This window comes from Bombyx mori, chromosome 22, assembly GCF_030269925.1.
Source record: "Bombyx mori chromosome 22, ASM3026992v2".
NCBI lineage: Eukaryota > Metazoa > Arthropoda > Insecta > Lepidoptera > Bombycidae > Bombyx > Bombyx mori.
In genome coordinates, this window is record NC_085128.1 from 7,171,019 (window position 1) to 7,192,682 (window position 21,664).

Sequence of the window (21,664 nt, forward strand, 5' to 3'; positions counted from 1 at the left end):
CTTTTAATGGCTTAGGTTTCGAATTGGCTTATTGTCTATGAAGTTTTGATTAGTTTCATTGGAAATTTAAAGGATTTTTACTAGTAGCAGGGCGCATTATGAACCCTCCCAGGCAAGTGCCACTATAATTAAAACTACTTTTACGGTTTCATTTCGAGTTTTTTATTGTCATTATATTATAATATTATTTGACGGCGTTTTGAACATTTTAAAGTGTTCGTGGTCACGGTCCACTGACATAGTATTATAGGTGTACGACGCGCGCAAACCCAAGAAAATACTATATCACTATGCTGCCTTTTTTTTTAATGCTAGATGGGTGGTCGAGCTCACAGCCCACCTGGTGTTAAGTGGTAACTGGAGCCCATAGACATCTACGACGTAAATGCGCCACCCACCTTGAGATATAAGTTATAAGGTCTCAAGTATAGTTACAACGGCTGCCCCACCCTTCAAGCCGAAACGCATTACTGCTTCACGGCAGAAATAAATATGCCTGTTTATAGCGCTAAGCAGTAGTAATGCGACATTTTATTTATTTATTTTTCATTGCTTAGATGGGTGGACGAGCTCATAGCCCACCTGATGTTCAGCGGTTACCAGAGCCCATTGACATCTATAACGTAAATGCCGCTACCTAACTTGAGATATAAGTTTTAAGGTCTTAGTTTTTACAGTACTACGCCTACGGCTGCCCTTCAAACCGAAACGCATTACTGGTTTGCGGCAGAAATAGGCAGGGTGGTGGTTGGTACCTGCCCGTGCGGACTAACAAGACGTCCTACCTCCAGTAATTACGCAAATTATAATTTTGCGGTTTTAATTTTTATTACACGATGTTATTCCTTCACCGTGGAAGTGAATCGCTAACATTTTTTAGGTACGTATTTCATTAGAAAAATTGGTACTTTCCTGTGGGATTCGATCACGTCATCGTAAGATACAAATGCACCTGATGTCTTACCTTTTACGCACGCACAGCCGTTATATAACAAAATCAAGATATAAACCCATTTAAGGTGGATGGCGTCGATTTCTCATTGGCATGTCTATAAACTTCGGTAACCATTTAATTTCAGATAGCTCGTGAGGATACCGAAAACATTTTTTTTTTTAAAACTGTATACGTAAAGAAGTCTTTATCTAAAAGCATAAACAGTTTTTGCAAGGACAAAAACGTTACACATTCAAATATGAGCTTACAAGGCGCGTGTGATATTTATAAAAATCCGGATTCATTCGAATCGAGAGTTATTCGTGGGGAGGGGTTGGTATATCAAAGTGAAGGAGTGCAAATTGTGTGCTTGAACGAACAATTAGAACAATATTTCCATCAAATTATCACATTGTGCCGCATTCTCAAAGGGCAGGAAAAGACTATCAGGGACAGAACAAAACCAATCAAAGCATTAATTTAAGTAATATTCTTATTCGTAGGATATTCTAATGCGAGATACCGACAATTGAGTGGGCGGGTGGGTACCACCACCCTGCCTGCCTATTTCTGCCGTGAAGCAGTAATGCGTTTCGGTTTGCAGGGCGGGGCAGCCGTTGTAACTATACTCGAGACCTTAGAACTTATATCTCAAGGTGGGTGGCGCATTTACGTTCTAGATGTCTATGGGCTCCAGTAACCACTTAACACCAGGTGGGCTGTGAGGTCGTCCACCCCTCTAAGCTATAAAAAAAAATTGAGCTTCATGAGCCTGTACACAAAATATTGCTACCTACGCAATACTATAATGTGTTCTATAATATGTACACAGCGGATATTAAAAGTACTTGTTTTTTATCTTTGCTCTACGCACCAATCATTCCTTTGAATACGAACATAAAGTATACTTGTACTTTTTATTATTACATGGGTCATGATAAAAACAACACAATAATTTGCGGATACATTATATGTGAAATTAGAAAGAAAAAAGGTCGCTAATAAAACGAAATAGATGAAATTCAATATTTTGAGAGTGCTAAAAGAAGTGCTAAAAATTGAGATCGTTCATTTATTATTTTTGTTTATTTTAATTTTAACGGTATACAGTTATTCTTCTTAATGTTGAACGTTAATGCTAGTATCCCAAATGTATGAATAAAGTTTGGATTTTGTAGTATGGTATCTCAGTGCAGTGTTTTTCGAGCCAGTAGACCCCTTCTTGTTTCATATAGGTTGCTTCGTTGCCTATCTAGTATTCGTTGTGCGTTTACTACACTACTGTCAAAGAGGGCTTTGGTCGGTGTGATTTTGTTAATTGGAGTCCAGCTTGCGCTATCCCAACGTTGCAATTATTAGAACTGAAAATGTGTTTTTTTTTTGTCCTTTTTAAAAACTACGTACGTTGGAGTAGAGTGCTAATATACTAATATATTCTTCTTTTTTTGTATTTTCTTCTTTTGTAGGTTCTCGAGGTAGTTAAATTAAAGAAGATACAACTGCCAAGATGTAATATATCTAAGCACTATGACATCTGAGCGCCATGACATGTCCTTCTTCAAACGAGGCTTGTGGAGAGTATTAAGAGGTAGGCAGCGGTTAGGCTCTGCCCCTGGCATTGCTGAAGTCCATGGGCGACGGTAACCACTCACTATCAGGTGAGCCGTATGCTCGTCTACTTACAAGGGCAATAAAAAAAACGCAATAGAAAGGTTTTATTATAAAATGTTAATCATGTTATTGATGTCTGACTTTTTACATATTTTTATTAAAATAGTTAGATTAAAAAAATACGCAATTTCAAGGTCCATTAGTCAAAACTTTAGTTTAATCATGTTTGATTGAATGAAGTCGTAGCTCATTCGGGTGCGACCTTTGTGCTATGTTACAATAACTGTTAGATTAAATTCAACTATACTTGGTGTTGACACATTAAATTACTAACTGCGATTGTAGCTTCAAAATGTTATACAATAAAATGAAACAAATCATCGACCGTGGACTAATAGCTAAAATACGATGTAGTTTTACCAAATGATGTTACTGAATCGAAATTCAAAAACCAATTTATCTAAGTAATTACATTACTAAAACGAGTTCTCGAACATACTCGTATTTTACGATAAAACATTACTAAAATTCAACTGGCAATAATTGAAAAGATTTTAAAACTGGATGGGACTATAAAAACAGTTTCTAAAAGTCTATCAAAATATGTCAGAGAACGAAACAAAGTGAGTTCATATTTTAATTAAGCTAGTGTACAGGTATCTACAAAGCTAAATAATACACATAGAAAACAATTCAAAAGAGAGTTTCAACAATTACCAAAATTAATAAGATACTTCACATTTTGGTATCTTAATTACGGAAGAATGCTTTGTCAAAGCTACAGTAAGTTTCAAAGTAAGAGCTCTACTTTGTTGGTTCGTTAAAACTCATTGAAGAACGTTTATTTTTATCATTATCGAGACCACGAAAGCTCGCGGCTCTTGTTCAGTGGTTTTAACTTGCGTCTTTGACATTTTCACATGCAATCTCATGGATCATGGATCAGAAGACTGTGTTTCGAAGTAGCGCTTAGTAAATCTTGGTAAATCCCAAGCCTTCTGGTTTTACAAGCCTTGACGACGGCTTCTAGCCAACACCGGGGAACCAGCGAATCTCAGACGGGTGCCAATTTTTCTAATGAAATACGTACTCAACAAATGTTCACGATTGACTTCCTCGGTGAAGGATTAACATCGTGTAATAAAAATCAAACCCGCAAAATTATAATTTGCGTAATTACTGGTGGTAGGACCTCTTGTGAGTCCGCGCGGGTTGGTACCACCACCTTGCCTATTTCTGTCGGAAGCAGTATTGCGTTTCGGTTTGAAAGGTGGGGCAGCCGCTGTAACTATACTTGAGATCTTAGAACTTATAGGTGGGTGGCGTATTTATGTTGTAGATATCTATGGGCTCCAGTAACCATTGGACCAACACCAGGTGGGCTGTGAGTTCTTCTACCCATATAAGCAATAAAAATAATAATCTGACCAAGTATATTGACGTGCTACCTCTATAACTGTGTTAGATTTTAGAGGTTACAGTACCATCTCTTTTGAGTCAACAAGCGTGTGGCGAGGACACCGCTTTGGGTTTCGAAGGCACTCGTTGCTTTCCCTCGTTGTTGAATTACCAGTGGCCCAACGACCGTACCCGGGACGTGGTACGTCTTGGTATTACTATTTTCCAAACACGGAAAGCCCAATCGGAGTGAAGTTATGATTCGCTCTGTACTCGGGGATTTCTCTAATCGTGACCAAGGGTTCAGTTCACTTTCTATCTGCTGTAGGCACTGACTGACAATAGTTGGAGGAAAGTACCAGAAGGACCAGGGAAGATGTGATTTGAACACCTCTGAGCACACGTTTGCGATCTGCCCCCACATAGGATAAAAGGCCTTATAGTCACATAAATCGGGATTAGCTTGTGGCTCGGCTTTTATTCTAAAAGGAGGGTAGGCAGGCATAGGTTCCGTGTCAAAGACTTCATCTTGCCACCAGTCTGCCTTGGGGAGTTCAGTTTCATCTGAAGCTCGTGCATGGGGTGTTGAGTATCAGGCAGCTTTAATCGGTTGAACTCCGACGTGGACTTTGACGATCCCGATTACACACTATCTATATATATATATATGTCAGCACACGTCAGGGATGGCTGAGCGGTAGGTTCCGTCATCGCTTGTATTCCATTGAACTCAGTTTAGTCAATAAAACTTTTCAGTAATAATTATTGAAACTCAACACACACAACTTTCACAATGACTGGGTAAACCGACAGCTTCGTTGCATATACCGACAGACCGACTGACCGACTGACTGACTGACAGAGACTCACTGACTGAGACGGACGGAATTACTGTCTGACACGGAATGCCACGACTCTGTCCACGTACCGCCATTTTATACTGTGGCGTTACGGAGTCTACCCTTCGTTTTGTTATATTTATCAAAACAACATTTCATCATTTAAAATAATAATCAAAACCACCGTCTTAATATTACTAAAAGTCGTTATCCACGACAACTAAAAGTCGTTATCCACGACACGGCCATTCTGACATGTCACACGTCCCTGTGTGACGCTCCTGCAAGGAAAACAACCTTCTGCAATATCTAACAGGTTTCGTCTCGGCCACTCCTGATACATTCACGATTGAGGATTGGGATTCGTTTCATTACAAACCATAACGTTAGCTTTCAACAAGATCTTTAACAGACTATGTTAACCTGTGTGAGTAGATAACTTAATTACCCAACTATTCGTGACACACTATACAACTGAAAAATTTCATTAATGCTCAATAAGCATTAGAAACCCGAGTTATTACAAAACAACTCAATCTGAGCAGTATTTCATCAGTATTATGTATCAACCACAAACTATCGTTACAATTACTTCCATCTAGTGAGAGTAACTCATGCCACCTATATCGAGTGACGATAACCCAATTCAAGTGCCACCTCCATCGAGTAGCTCTTGACTACTTATTGCCTCCATCCGGCAAATAAGTGGGACCTCCATCCGGTACCCAACTTCAACACAAAACACTAATGCCTCCATCCGGCACGCAAGTGGAACTTCCATCCAGTACCCACTTCAACCATAAAACACATCGCAATGCCTCCATCCGGCAATAAAACGAACACATCCCTAAATCGAGCGAGGTGTTCAATTACCAGTCATAAATAACACTGAATACTGTTCTTTACTAATCACACAAAATAGGACAACAAAATCCTTACTTTAATCAGTCAGTTGTATCGTGGTCATTTGATCCTACATCTTCTACATCACTAGTGTCAACAAAATCATATAGAACGCTCCTGGCCTGGCTGCCGGTGCAGCTAGTGACATTACCACCCACATTATCATTAAAACAAATGATAAAACCAATACACATCACTTCACAATATAGAGTCAAGGTCATTAGTAGACCAACACAACAATAGTCTCCATTGAGACCCAGGTCTCCGCTGTACCAATCGATGGAGATACTCTCACCTCACTGATCAGTCTCGTCAGTAGCACTACTTAGAGGCAACCTTATGTAATCATAGGTTCTATTACCAGTTAAAGCAATCTGTCTTCATTTCAACAAAATTCAACATCGAATTTTACTAAATTTCCAATGTTCTGGTCTCGTCAAAGTTAATCTCTTACTTTCAGTATCATTTTAAGTAAAAACCCTTTTGGGATATGGCACGCGAACTATAAAGAATTCGAAGGGGCTCGCCTTTGTTATTCTTATGATAGAACAATTTAAAAAAACAAAATGTGTGCAATTCACACGTGGTAGAAGTGAAACCTTCCAAAATTAAAATACAATTATCCTAAACGTCTTAAGTAAATGTAAAATTTTGTCATTAGTAAATAATTGTAAGGTAGCGCCCTCTGTGAATTGATATTTTAATTTCACGTATAATCCTAAATTAAAATTCACTACAAGAGCTTTCATACACACGTTAGTATTAAAAAATCTCACAGATGGCGCTGTATTAAATAGTATGTTGTACATTTCTGTCTCATTCTTTGCTGGCTTCATCTTACACATTTTTGTATTTGTGTCTCTTACATGTCGTTTTTTTTTTTTCGTTGCATCCGGTTTGAAATCACAACGATTCTAAAGAAGTTTTCACTTCAAAAGATGTACGGCTTCTAGCACTTCTTGTCAAGAACAATTCCATGAGCTCATCGCGAGCTTGGTCATCAATAACGCAAGTCTGGGCTTCGAATAAGGACACTAGATTTAAGAGTTCTATTTCGCTGAATGCTCAATCTCACTGAACCGATTAAAACAACTATCAGGTAGTACATGACATACAATAGGTAAGCAATAAACCATCGCATAGGATTTGTTCCGTACAGTTTTGAGTCAAAACAACAGAAACCTTTTATGAGAACCATCGTATAAAATTGCTGAATTATGAAGCTACTACTAATAGATTTCTTGACAAGAGAGCATTCGGCACCAGAATCCAAATAAAAATAATACGACTCACCAGATTGTTCTTATTTACCAAAAATACCGATATTACGCAGCTACCGGCACGTCGCTCCGCTCGGCCGGTGAATAGTTGACCCATCGAGCGCCGACAGACTGTGCTTGCGTCCCATATCTCGTATTGGCTGCAGCAATCACGTGTTGATTGCGACATAGTCTTCCTGATTGTACATGTCCTCGTGTGATGGTTAACCTACAATCAAAAACATCCACGAGAACACTTGTTCCGCTCGATCACTCCTGACTACACTTTACGACTTATCGGAAACTTTAAAGTCATCAAAGCTTTAAACTGTTTTAATACCATTTTAACCAAATCAAACAATAGGGTATACAAAGTTCACTATTCAGCAGCCAGAGCACGTACCACAGTCGTTCATCAAACTTCAAATTTACTCTGTACAAATCAGGCATAGCTTACAGGAACTCAGATCAAACAAAACTTCCGAGTAAGAATATCTAACGCCACGGCTCTCCAGCCGACCAGCAATCGCAATTGCCCTCATGATGCGCATCCACAGCGTGGATCGCCCGTGTGCATCACCCGCTGACTACACACGATGGTCTTTACAGACCCCGACCTCCGCCAGAGCCAAACGCGCACCGCGCACCCACGGACTACTTGAGTTGCCTCAAGAGACACCGATTTCTACCGGGCTACGACTACGTAATAGCTACTGGTACGGTCGAACACAATACGGCCGATAGACTATCCTTACTCGAGTTTTCACCACAATTTAAGCTTGCTCTTCATCATCATCATTTACATCAACCTCGACTGGTATGTGTCATGCTGGCATTTTTCTTAGCCTATCATGTGGGTATTTGTAAGTACGTTTTGAATTTAAAGCTTTCAATGTGTAACGGTCACCATCCAATACTTCAACTACTTTAAACGGCCCTTTAAACTTCGTATCTAATTTTGTTTGATTACGCTCTTCGATTTAATGTGTGGACGAGCTCACAGCCCACCTTGTGTTAAGTGGTTACTGGAACCCATAGACATCCACAGCGCAAACTCACCACACACCTTGAGATAGAAGTTCTAAGGTCTCAGTATAGTTACAACCGCTGCCCCACCCTTCAAACCGAAATACACCACTGCTTCACGGCAGAAATAGGCAGGGTGATGGTACCCGTGCGGTCGATGGCACTATACGGAGCACCCGTCTGGTGCCACGTCCTTACCCACGAGAACGTCGCCGCGCTGCGACGCCGGCAGCGCGCGATCGCAGTCAGAGTTATTCAAGGATACCTCACAGTCTCCTACGAGGCGGCGCGCCCTAGCGCAAGTGCAGCCGGAGCGCGGGGGCTCCAATCTCGGCAGTCCGTGCTGGAGGCGTGGTCTCGTCGTTTGGCGGACCCGTCGGCCGGCCTCCGTACCGTCGAGGCGATCTGCCCAGTTCTCGCAGACTGGGTGGGCCGCGACCGCGGAAGTCTCACCTCCGGCTACCTGTGCAGACTCACAAGACATTTTACCACCATGCAAACTTTTTACCGCAACAAATCTTACCAGCCACCACGCAAACTACAATTTTACGGGTTCCACCTCTCCTACACGATGTTACTCTCACACTGAGGAAGCCAACCGCGAACACTTGTCAAGCACGCACAAGCACGCACTTCACCGGAAAAACCTGCATCCGCCAGCGGAACCCGAACACCGCCGCATCGCTAGACACGAACGCACCGGACGTCTTATCTTACAGGTCACGACGACTTCAGATGTGTCAATTTTTCTTCCCCACGGAAACTTGCTTGCTTTCTTGTTTACTTGCTTGCTGGAGCCCGAAGTCATCGAACGTGTAATGTTATTGGTATTGAATCTAGTAGATTCTAAAATTTCAGCGACAATTCACAGTCTCATGTCCTGGTTTTACTGCACTAGTGCCATGTAACTCTAGCAGAAGTCAGCCGCTTAAAATAATTCTTGTCGGAACTACCCACTCGTCATGACAGATCCATTAATGCGATCGAAGTTTCACTTGAGATTTCCACTTGCCTTAATTTCTTGCAATAGCTTGTTACGTGTTGTATTTCCGCTAGTAAATGCCATGTGATGAAGTCGACAGTCAAACTGGGCAACATGAGCCAGAACGTAAGATGTGACGATTTCTTCGTGGCTCAGATCTTCCATCGAGGTAACAGAGACGTTATTACATGACTTACGTATGCTGCATTCACGCTCTTGTGGCGTACCACTACTAGTATTCTGATCTGCATCATGTTTTTTTTTTGCTGTACTTCGAACATGTTCAAACACGTCACGCCAGTGAGAGTAGAGTCCTGATCTCACTTCTGATGTCAGCACACGTCAGGGATGGCTGAGCGGTAGGTTCCGTCATCGCTTGTATTCCATTGAACTCAGTTTAGTCAATAAAACTTTTCAGTAATAATTATTGAAACTCAACACACACAACTTTCATAATGACAGGGTAAACCGACAGTTTCGTTGCATATACCGACAGACCGACTGACCGACTGACTGACTGACAGAGACTCACTGACTGAGACGGACGGAATTACTGTCTGACACGGAATGCCACGACTCTGTCCACGTACCGCCATTTTATACTGTGGCGTTACGGAGTCTACCCTTCGTTTTGTTATATTTATCAAAACAACATTTCATCATTTAAAATAATAATCAAAACCACCGTCTTAATATTACTAAAAGTCGTTATCCACGACAACTAAAAGTCGTTATCCACGACATATAAATGAATTGCTGTTCGTTAGTCTCGCTAAAACTCGAGAACGGCTGGACCGATTTGGCTAATTTTGGTCTTGAATTATTTGTGGAAGTCCAGAGAAGGTTTAAAAGGCAGATAAATATGAAAATGCTCGGAACTAAATACAAATAACAATTTTGTTTTTCCTTTGATGTGTCCTCCGTCGGACGGATTCCATTTGTTTGTTTTAAGTTTATTTTATACAAAAGCTTAGGTCTTTTATTTATCGAATGGGGTACTACGAAGTCTGCCAGGTCAGCTAGTATAATGTAAAATAATCGTATAATGGTTAGGTCGAAGAGCAATAAACAACTTAAAATAATAATGCAGTACCTTCGCAGATTGTTTATCCGTAGAATATGTTTAGATACTCTTAACATATTCGGGTCTTCCTCAAAAGAGTATTTTCCTGATACGAGTTCTATATTTATTACCGATACTTATTTTTTATGGGAATACATAATCTTTGAAGGGAGCCGATGTAGACGCCAAAGTAGGTAAGGTAATTTCGTGAGCTTTTTACAGCGCCAAGACACGTGAAGTACATTGTCGGAATGTGGTCGGGAATATACATACATACGTATGTACGTTTATTAGGGTACGTTATAAAATAAAAATAAAAACATATTATTTTATGAACATAATTGGTCAGAGACAATTTAATTTTTTTTTCTTAAACAGTGTTATGTTTTAGTCAGCATGCGTTCAGCATTGTTTAGTTTTGAATCCTCATGAAGATATAAACAGATGTAATTACATCACTAAATATTAGTTAGTAAGATATAAAAATCACAATTAAAACAACATTTAACTAAAATTCGAATGAGATTTAAAATATAACGAAATCTGTATAATATGTATGCAATATGCTTTAAAATTAACAGCTTATCATAATTAATTTGACGGCTATCAATATTATTTGGAATTGTGAATATTAAAACAGAATTATCTTAAGTAATCTTCGTAAAATCATTAGGAAACTAATTATCATAAGCATAATTTGGTTAAGAGATAATAAAACCGTTGTTTTTCAGGTATCCACGCATAAATCCTTAAATTAAGTTAAATTATGGCAGAGCAGGCCTTTTCTTTGTGTATGAGAAAATTTTATAAGCATCTTAGCGAATTAAACAATCGTTGTGTTTATATCAAAAGATAAGAAAACAGTTTTACTAATATTAAAAATGTGTTAGTTTGCATGTTTGTATCACGCAGAAATAGCTAAAAGGCAATGGATAAAATTATGCACAAAAACAACTTGAATTAACAGATTTTTTTATCATTCCAAATGACTGAACCCTCTCTACTCCACATATATCTGCTATAATATATAGGATAGTGAATTTGCAGGTTTGTGAATTTACAAATTCTACGAATCTATGTACAAATCGACTAGTAGTTTATGGACCAGTGACAGAAAGAGCTATGACAGTCTATACTACTTACTATTTCATAAGAAACTTTACCTGAAGGAGCAATAGAGAGCAATTCCGAGAAAGGACTATGTGTTTCATTAGTTCTGAACAAATTTAACGCGATCGAAACCCCCGAACCTGACTAGTAATGCATAAACTTAAAAAGGGTGTAAGGCGTTTCGATTATAATAATTGAGGAGTTTGTGAATATTTACAACACAATATTTTACAATAGGCGTTCGAGAAATGCGATTCATGAACATTAACACATAGGTCTGTGTTCACCTGAGAAGACCGTTGGAAATAATAGCTCCAATCAGAGAATAAAATTTTACATCATAAATGGTCCGACAATGTTACTGTATTCGCTTACTGTTGAATATATGTATTAGTTTATCTTTCCTAATATTCTAACCACCTCTTGTCGTTGAGGTACGTGTGATCGCCAATGTTCATTCAATATAAGTCCTTATACCTTACAATATAGCGTACATTAAATTTATGTATTTTGGTCTTTCTATTTTATTGTTTATTCTAGTTTATTGTTACACTGTATTTTTCAAACTGTTTATTGCTGTACTGTATATTTCAATCTGCTTATCGCAACGTGTTCTCTGTTCGAAGGTCAGGAAAGTATGTTTTAAGAAGAAGAAGACTTATTAGTGAACTTATTAGTGAAATAACGTAAAGTAATGATTCATTTTTAAGAACATTTTCAAATTTCGGTTATTAAGTTATTCGTTTACTAAAAAATAATTTTTAGTGCAACCATCAAATATCTATTTGAGATACAATTTACGATAATAGTACGACAGTGAAATATAACAAAACAAATAAAATCGTATGAAGAGTATTGAATATTTTAATATAAATAAATTCACTGGTGACCACTATCACTATAGAGAGAAACTTACAATTTTGTCGGCAAAAGTCAAACATGTTCGAAAGTTGTACAGGAAACGTGTCAAGAAAGTCAAGATAGGCCAGAGTTGCGTTGCGTGAACTCGTAATAAAATAAACTTAACTGCTGACGGAGCACTGCTGTATTGACTATTAACCAGAGTTTATCTTTCCTATGAAATACCATCGTTTGAACGGACTTCTGCTATATAATTTTTTGTTACGTTTTTCTTACGTTACGTTACGTTACGTTATTCCTACTGTTTGAATTTAATAGATACTAGTGCTCACCCAATTATAGGAACTCGAACTCAATCACTGTTACCAGAATATTTAAAGAAAATGTAATCAATAGTTTCTGTGCGCTGATGCTGATTTCAACAGGTATGACAAGTTGCTAGATATTGAACGATTTAATTCTCCTATTACAAGGGTGAGACGTCAACTTGGGCCAGATTCTTTGTTGGTGATGACGGGACGACGAGTATGAGGCCAGGGGACGATGATTTGCAACAAAATTAATGTACTATTAGGTTGTACGGTTGTAGTTATTGTATGTACAGTTTCTATATAAGTGGCTACAATTAGTTTTTCTTTTACTTTGATATTCATTGTTGCTTCGCTTTATTTTTTGTTTCTCTAATAATATAACTTTGTTTTTATTGGTGACAATCTTTAATTGGCTTTCTGTTTCCTGTTTGTCATTCTATTATGTTAAAGCTGTTGGTCTTCCTTGAAATAAATAAATAAGTAATATGTAACAACGTTTCGCCTTTTGTATTGTTATTGCAATTTCAAAACTATAATTTATTTTTTCATTATATAGATATTATATATTAGATTTATTAGATTTCTGACCACAGTTTCGCTCGCGTGAATTCCGCTTTACACAAGCATCGGCGGGAACCTATGAACAGTGAAATGAAAGACTATCTATATTCTTTTCTAGGGTTGAAATTATTACCATACCGAATTTCGTCACAATCGGTTTAGTCTTTTGAGGGCGAAAATGTAACGGACAGACAGAGTTACTTTCATATATAACGATATTATTTCCTATGTGAATTCTGTTAGGAGGAGTGGCACACGAGAATCCAGGAGGCAGCTATTAGAGGAGGCCACGGCCTTCAGCATTGAGAATTATCCACGCAAGGAGGGGGAGAACTTCTGTTAGAAAGTTTAAAATCAAATTAAAAACTTTTTTAAATTACATCGGAAATTTATGAACAAGTTTACAAAGCCTAAATTCTGTTAAAAATTAACTTTTTTATTTCCGGTGATGAAAGTGAATAAACAAATAGACTGACAATTTTTTTTCTTTAATTATTTAATTATTCTCTTTCTATTATTATTACTTTTCTTCAGTGTTTAGACACCAAATTCTACTCTTTTATCATTTTTCTTCTTAATCGTTTCACTTTTAATAGTGTGGTTGTCATCGTTATGTAGTCTTGGAATGAGAATTTGAAGGGTTGCGAGATGCCCGGCTCCCTTTCTGCTCATCTCACTCTGCTGTATTTATTTAAAAGACCTCCCACTGTAGTCTTGACCATTATTATATACATTAAATTGATATTTCTAAACTATTTTATCGATAAAACGAAAGTTATTCAATTTTACTAAACAACCAACAGAAAATCAGTCGACAAACACACCATTTTATATTTAGATTCAGTTTTATTTTACAACTTCATATGAAGCTTTCTATGCACGTTATAAGTATTAATAGTACGTTGTTTTTGTTTCATTGAAGCTGTTAAGAATGTAACAAAATTGCTCGGTACACAAATGTATATAATACTGACAGTTTCCTGAAAGAAAACTATAAAATTGCATTAGGACAAATACAAAATGAACTAAAACTATTAAGCAGTTCTGATCCCGAGTTTACCAAAACTGCGAAGGTCGTGTGAAAGTCAACCGTCTGTAAGAAGGCGAGTTAGGCTTATTCTCGGGGTAGTATCTGAGAGTCAACTTTTAGAGCATTCTTTTACATTATTTGTGTGCTTAATAGTAGTAGTACTGTAAGTCTGCACAGATAGATCTCACCACCCAGTTGATTTCCACCGTGAAGTAATGAAGCGTATACAGTAGATTTCAAACTCTTGGCTCAAAGTGGGAGGCGCAATTATTTGCATTGCGATGTCTATATTCTCTGGTAACTAAATAGCATTAGTTGAACCGTGAGGTCATTCCCTCAATTAAGCAACAAACAAAAAATAATAATAGCTCGTTCACTTATCTATGCATCAAAACAAGGTCTCATCAAGTTTTTACAAACAATAGACATACTGAATTACTAAAGTCACATGAAAATAAATAAAAAATCTTCACAAAAACTTGGTTATTCATATGAAGTGATTCTTATCATCGTTTGACTGATCAAAGGGATACTCTTTATGTATTTTAGATCGGATGAAATAAGCTAGCGTAAACATTTTCATATTTTCAGTGCGACAAACAGCGAAATAACATCTAGTTTGTTTGCTCGGTCAATAAATTTACATCATTCTTGGTGACATGTTTGAAGCCTCGTGTAGATTACAAGTACATAAAATACCTAACCGAAGATTAAAAGTAGGTACCACCGGCCTATTTTCCGTTTGATTGTTGTCGTTAAGATAAGTGAGATTGACTTTAGTAGGTTAATGTGTGATGGCAGTAAGATTATCTACCCACTTAGTGCAAGAATACATGATAATTTCTACCCATCTAAATTTAAAGGCATCGCCCTAGTTGAAGTTTTCATATTTGGATATTTTAATTACTTATTAGACCAATCTTGTAAATAAATATGTGTCGAGACTAAAAGAGTCAAAGAAACAATATTTATATTGGCGTTCAGTTAACAATACGTGTGGCTTGAAACTCAAATCAATTTTTAGGGTAGGAATCAAGTATGTAGTAAGCATTGGCTAATTTTAATACCTGATATGTTCGTTAGTCCTAGAGACGGTACTTTTAGTAATGCTGGCCACAACTATAGTGTATTTCCAACTAGGATGCTGAGGAGGAAAACTTTTCTTTGGTGAATGTAGATTAGTGAGTTTTTTTTTTGGAAGTTAAAACTCATGTTTACTTCTTTCGAAACTACAGAGCATGATTGCTTTGCATCAGAAATGTTTTGTGTTATAATAACGTGAGATCTTCCCATGTGGGTGTACTAAAGCTAATAATATTTTTTAATTAAAATGTAAGGACTTCTTTACGGTATTTTTACACACGAGTTATCTAATTTTGTAATATATCGCGACTGACAGCGTACGAATGTCAGAGTTTAATATCTCACAAGATATTTTCAGACGGATTAGGATTACGTGCGCAGAAGTAAAGGACCGTAACGGCGTAACCAACCAGAGCCTAATATTTACCTTTGGCTCCAATTTATGTTTGTAATTTTTTAAATACTTTTTTGAGGGCTATTCTAATCACAGCTGTCAACCTTTCCCGTAAAGAGTAACGAAGGCTCGGATGATGTAAGTCACTCAAGATAAAAGAACCAAACAGGCGGAATGCGGACTCCTTATATAATATTAAATATACAGTGTAAAGTATAGCGAAACTGCAATTTATTGTTGTTTTTATAAAATGGAGATTTAAAATAATTGTTAAATTAAAAAAAGCTGGTCATGGATCGTTTTCAATTTTGTGGCCAAAAAAGTAACGATTTCATGAATTTAAACTTTCTCAAATTTTTTATTTTTTGTATTTAGGCATGTTCAGAATAAAAAATGCTTCATCATAATCGAGTCAATCACTCATTTATTGATAATATTATATAATATTCATTTATATTTTTCATTTTACGCATTTGATAACGCCAACGCGGATGACAATTTAAATAGGAACTTTTTTAAAAAGCTTAGAAATCGTACTTCTTTTGTTTTTAATAATGCTCTAATATCCAGTTAGTTTTCCTTGTATTATAAACTGATTAAATAACATTGCCGGATTTCAACACGCATTACTGGAAAAATAGCAAACAAATCAGAATTTAAATTTCAAGCCAATGACGAATGAGATTTGGAGTAGTTTTTAATGTAACAGTGTTTAGTAACTCCTAATTTAACAGTGTTATATAGTTATAGGATCACGTGCCTGTTGTCATGACAACAAATTTACAGTACTTATAATTACGGTAATATTAAGGTTATGAGAATTAAATAAAATAATTCGCTTTTGGCCCCAAATTTGAAAACGATCCTCATGTAACAAATTTTGATTTTACGAATTTTATAGGAGTTTTACCAAATTATATCTTCATATAGGAGGATTTATGCGCATATGTGCAAACGAGTTTATGGCTTATCTGTGTTGGTAAGTAACCCTTGTACCCCTTATAATAGTAATCCTTAGACGTAAGGTTAAACCGTGAATAATACTGTATGATTCTAGTTTTAAGATCTTTTCTAGTTTGCTATAAACTTTTTTTACTCCAATCTTTTATTACCCGTCTCATTGATTATGCTGATTTATATCACCCTGACAGTTCTCAAGATCTTTAATATGAGCAGTGAACAGTAAAATATTATAAGCTAGATAAACAGTCTCAATAGCTGACTAAATTCATCTTCGGCCTATGTATGTATGACCGTATTTTCCGTTTCCCATATAAGCTGATATAGCTCTCAGATAGAGAGCCATATTACCGCAGTGTAGAAATGTACGTTTAGTATGCTGTCTTTATTCTATTCTCTTTGATTTTCATTCGCCTACGTATCTTAAAAGCTTTTGTTAATATATTAGCAAGAGTGTCCGATTCACAAACATATTTGAGAATCATACTCTGCTTGATCTGTGAGCATTTTGAATTTACACAAAATTAATCAAAATAAATTCTGAATTTTTTTTCGCAGAATTAGTGTAAGTGGCTTATATTATATTATATATATATTATAGCACTTAATCGGGATCAATACCAAGTAAACTTTTGGGATAAAGAAATCTAAAAATAATTGGTGTCTTTTGGTAGTAATTTTTTTTAAAAGAAAGCGTATACGGAGCTTCTGGTCCATTAATTCAAATATAAAACCCATTTAATTTATTTAGCTTTCCGACATAAAACCACTCATTTATGAAATTGTGGAAAACAGAGATTTATAGGGAAGTTGTCGATTTCCAAGACAGTAGTCGTTCAAGCATGAATGGAGCAATAAAATGGAGTGTCAATAGCGTTACAATGGCGACCGAGTCGTGCTTGTGCCGGAAGCTTTGACACTATTCTCTCTTAACTGTTACAATGTTAAAATGACCGTTAAAAAATCAAGAGAAATTGTTAAAAGATTTCTAAAAATCAAAATTTTCAATGGTGTAAAGAAATTGAGTGTGTAAAATTTGTATTTATTTTTTTATTGTATTTATTTGTTTTGTATTTATTTTTGTATTTGTATTTATTTCGTATTTATTTTAGTAATGAAATTATAGCCTAGTGTTTATTTTTACTCATGTCTACTATAACTACTATTCTTTAATGTCTTTAAATGTCTACTATTCTTTAAATTACCGCCATGTATTAACTTTATCACAGCTACGCACTTCTTGTATCTTTCACTTCATCAACGAGGGTTAACTGGAAGAGAGTGCCTGCATGGCGCTAAATTCGCCTTTGTACAATATTTTTGTGCAACAAAGAATTTTCAATCAATCAATCAAAATTTGTAACTTCGCACAATAATTGGAAAGCATGATTGCTCTGCAGCAGAAATAGGCAGGATAGTGGTATAGCTAGCTGTTCGGGCTTACAATACGATCTTTCACCAGGAATTACGTAAATTTTAACCTTTGTGGGTTTGATTTTGTTATACGATGTTATTCCTTCACCGTGGAAGTAATCCATGATCATTTTTTATCATTGGAAAATGTGGTACCTGCCGGCGGGATTCAAACACTGATACAATCGTATCGGTCGATACAAATGCACCAGATGACTTAATATTTAGGCAACGATAACTTCAAACTGATACTGCAGACCGAAGAAGGTGAACGAAATTTCCAAACATTTGATTTACCAAGACTTTTTAGAATGAGGGGACGAGCTACGTGGTGTCTACGCAGTAGCACAATTCTATATTTTTCCGTAAGTGTCGTAAAAGTCATGTCTCAAGGTCACTCTCACCTCTTTCATGTTCGTCTGTCTATGGGGCTCTGGTAGCCACGAAAAGTCAGGTAAACCTTTAGCTAGTTGTATCTAACGAGAAAATAATCACACAAAACGTATTGAAACGTGTAAATATTCAACGAATAGCCATATTATCTTTATTATAATTGTGTTAAATCGGTAGAAGTGTTAAATGTTACATGTGTAATGGGTTTTGAGGACGTGACGTCTGCAACGCGACATGCGAAGGCTTGTCGGCCTATTCTTTACGAAAATTGACACTTGATTTTCTGAGCTGCTTAATATTCATAACAGAATTTATGCATTACTCGAATCGGGAAGAGTTGAAAACGTGTATCACTTTACATAAAGTTCGTAAGGTTAAAAGTTCTACGCTTTGTAATTTTGACGTGAATAAAATGAAATACTCGTAGTACATCTGTCACTTACATATTATGCATTAATTGTACATAACTAGTCAGGTCATAAGTATTGTCACACAGTAAAAACTTTTCTTTTAGAATGCTGGCCACAAAAAAGTTTATTGAATTCGAATTTCGGATTGTTCCTGAAAATAAAAATGTATAATTTTAGAATTTTACTCATTTTTAAATATGGAGTGGACGCTTAAAGGAGACCGTGTTGCAGTTATTGCGTTGCATCGTTGCGGTTGCGCGCCAATTCAAATTTTTAACATACTGAAAAATTTGAATATAACCAAAAGATTCGTTTATCGTACCATCAAACGATACAATGAAGGCTCTAGTGTAGATGACAGGTCAAGAAGTGGTCGCCCTCAGTCTGTTAGGACTCCAGCAGTGATAAAAGCTGTGAAGGCGCGAATTCAAAGAAATCCCAAACGTAAGCAGAAACTGTTGGCCCTTCAGATGGGGTTAAGCAGAACCACGGTGAAAAGGGTGTTAAATGAAGACTTAGGGCTTCGGGCATATCGAAGAAAAACAGGACATCGTTTGAATGCTCGTCTAATGGACCTGAGACTGAAGAGATGCCGCGCTTTGTTGAAGCGGTACGCGGGAAAAAAATATCGGGAAATTCTTTTTTAGGATGAAAAAATTTTTACCGTAGAAGAGAGCTACAACAAACAAAATGATAAGGTGTACACACACAGTAGTGAAGAAGCGAGCAACCGTATTCCACGTGTCCAACGAGGTCATTTTCCATCCTCGCTCATGGTATGGTTGGGAGTTTCTTATTGGGGCTTAACAGAGGTACATTTTTGTGAGAAAGGTGTAAAAACGAATGCAGTTGTGTATCAAAATACAATCCTGACGAACCTTGTGGAACCTGTTTCTCATACCATGTTCAATAACAGGCACTGGGTATTCCAAAAAGATTCGGCGCCAGCTCATAGAGCGAAGAGCACACAAGACTGGCTGGCGGCGCGTGAAATCGACTTCATCCGGCACGAAGACTGGCCCTCCTCCAGTCCAGATTTGAATCCGTTAGATTACAAGATATGGCAACACTTGGAGGAAAAGGCGTGCTCAAAGCCTCATCCCAATTTGGAGTCACTCAAGACATCCTTAATTAAGGCAGCCGCCGATATTTACATGGACCTCGTTCGTGCTGCGATAGACGACTGGCCGCGCAGATTGAAGGCCTGTATTCAAAATCACGGAGGTCATTTTGAATAAACTTTAGTGTCATAAGAATCTATGTTTTGTTAAGTTCATTTTGTGTATATGAATGGTTACATAATGAATAAACTTGTTTCAATTATTTTACATTAAACATGTGACAGAATTTATGACCTGACTAGGTATTATGCATTAAGATATGTTCACCAAGCAGACATCAATGGAGAAGGAGATCCTTACGCGGAAGTGGCATTGGATTGGTCACATATTGAGAAAGCCCGATACCCACCTATCAAAGAGAGCACTGACCTGGGAAGTGTCTGCCAAAAGGAAGAGAGGCCAGCCCAGGACAACTTGGCGTCGCTCGGTAGAGCAGGAGCTAGGCGTCTTGAGCATGACGTGGGAGGAGCTAGAACAGACTGCCCAAGACCAATGTAAATGGAAGGATTTGATTCAAGACCTACACCTCAGCAGAGGGTAATAGGAAAAAAAGAAGAAAGAAGAAGGTTATGCATTAAGATGCTTTTTTTTTAATTGGTAGATGTGAGGTGGCGTTGGTAGATGTGATCGAGCTCACAGCCTACCTAGTATTAAGCGATTACCTGAGCCCATAAGCATTATTACATGAATGCCACCATACTTTTTAAAATATGAAGCCTTTATCTCCTAGTATAATCGCTGTCTCACCCTTCAAACGGGAACGCATTACTGCTTTAGAAATAGATAAGGTACTTACCCGTGTGGGCTCACAAGACGCCCTACCAATAGTAATTCCTCAAAACATAGTTTCGAGAGTTTAATTTTTACACGCTGTTATATCTTCATCGCGAAAGTTATTCGCAAAAAAGTCGTGTGCTATTTAATTTAAAAAATATCTATAAAGTAGTATATATTAGGTGAAATTGTTTGATACTTTTCTGGTTGTCGAGTTTAATCTTTAACATAAATAGTCGTTCTTAACCGTGCGGTAAGTGAATTTCACATTTCTATGCACATAAGCCTTTGTTGATGGCGTTGTAGCTGCGCTTATAGGATTATGCTATTGTATTAAGCGTTTAGTCAATATGAATTTTTTTACTGCTAATCGGAACAGGTTCAAAGAGCTTCTAATATTTAATTTTAAACGACTTAATAGAAATTTACTTAAAGTATTTTAATGTGAAAATCCTTAGAAACAGTTTATTACTGGTGGTAGGACCTGTTGTGAGTCCGCGCGGGTAGGTGTAGGTATATACGACAATGGGAAGATCTTCCACCGAGCGGGTGATATTTACTCGGTAGACCGACGGTCCGAATGTTGTTGTTCGGAACTTGTATATATGCGCTTTATCTTGAAAATGTCGTAAGCGAGATTCAGGCATCTGTCAATTATCTTGCGTTGTATGATGGCTACCCGCCACATAGATACCACCACCCTGCCTATTTCTGCCGTGAAGCAGTAATGCGTTAGGGTTTGAAGGGTGGGGCAGCCGTTGTAACTATACTGAGACCTTAGAACTTATATCTCAAGGTGGGTGGCGCATTTACGGTTGTAGATGTCTATGGGCTTCAGTAACCACTTAACATCAGGTGGGCTGTGAGCTCGTCCACCCATCTAAGCAATAAAAAAAGAAGAAAATACACTTTTAAAGTATCTTATATGAATAATGAGGCCAAAATGATATTGAAGCTGCGACTAGTAACTGTTGTTGCTACTACATAGTAGATAGCTTTTGAAATAATTATTAACAAAAAGAATAAATCATTGAGAATTAACAGAAGACACATTTTACTACGTTACTATCAACTACATTTCACATAAAATCTGCCTAGCATTAAATGTCATCCGGTTATTATTTTTATTGCCTTCACAGGCAGACAAGCATGTGTTTGACCAGATAGTGCAGTAGCTAGTGTGGCTCATGGACGTCAGCTATACTAGTTGCTCAGCCAAACCGCGGAC

The 21,664-nt window shown here is 37.2% G+C and overlaps 1 protein-coding gene across 2 annotated transcripts in view; it reads left to right on the forward strand.

Annotated features, from left to right (window-relative positions):
• The window catches only part of LOC101742276 (uncharacterized), a 49,076-nt gene that overhangs the window by 3,030 nt on the left and 24,382 nt on the right, over positions 1–21,664 (forward strand). The window contains exon 1 of one of the 2 annotated variants that reach the window (XM_012695297.4): positions 16,160–16,344. The exons of the other annotated variant lie outside the window; for it this stretch is intronic. The gene's annotated coding sequence lies outside the window, so the exon portion shown is untranslated. Of the gene's footprint in view, positions 1–16,159; positions 16,345–21,664 lie in introns of those variants that run through there. 2 annotated transcript variants of the gene reach the window in all.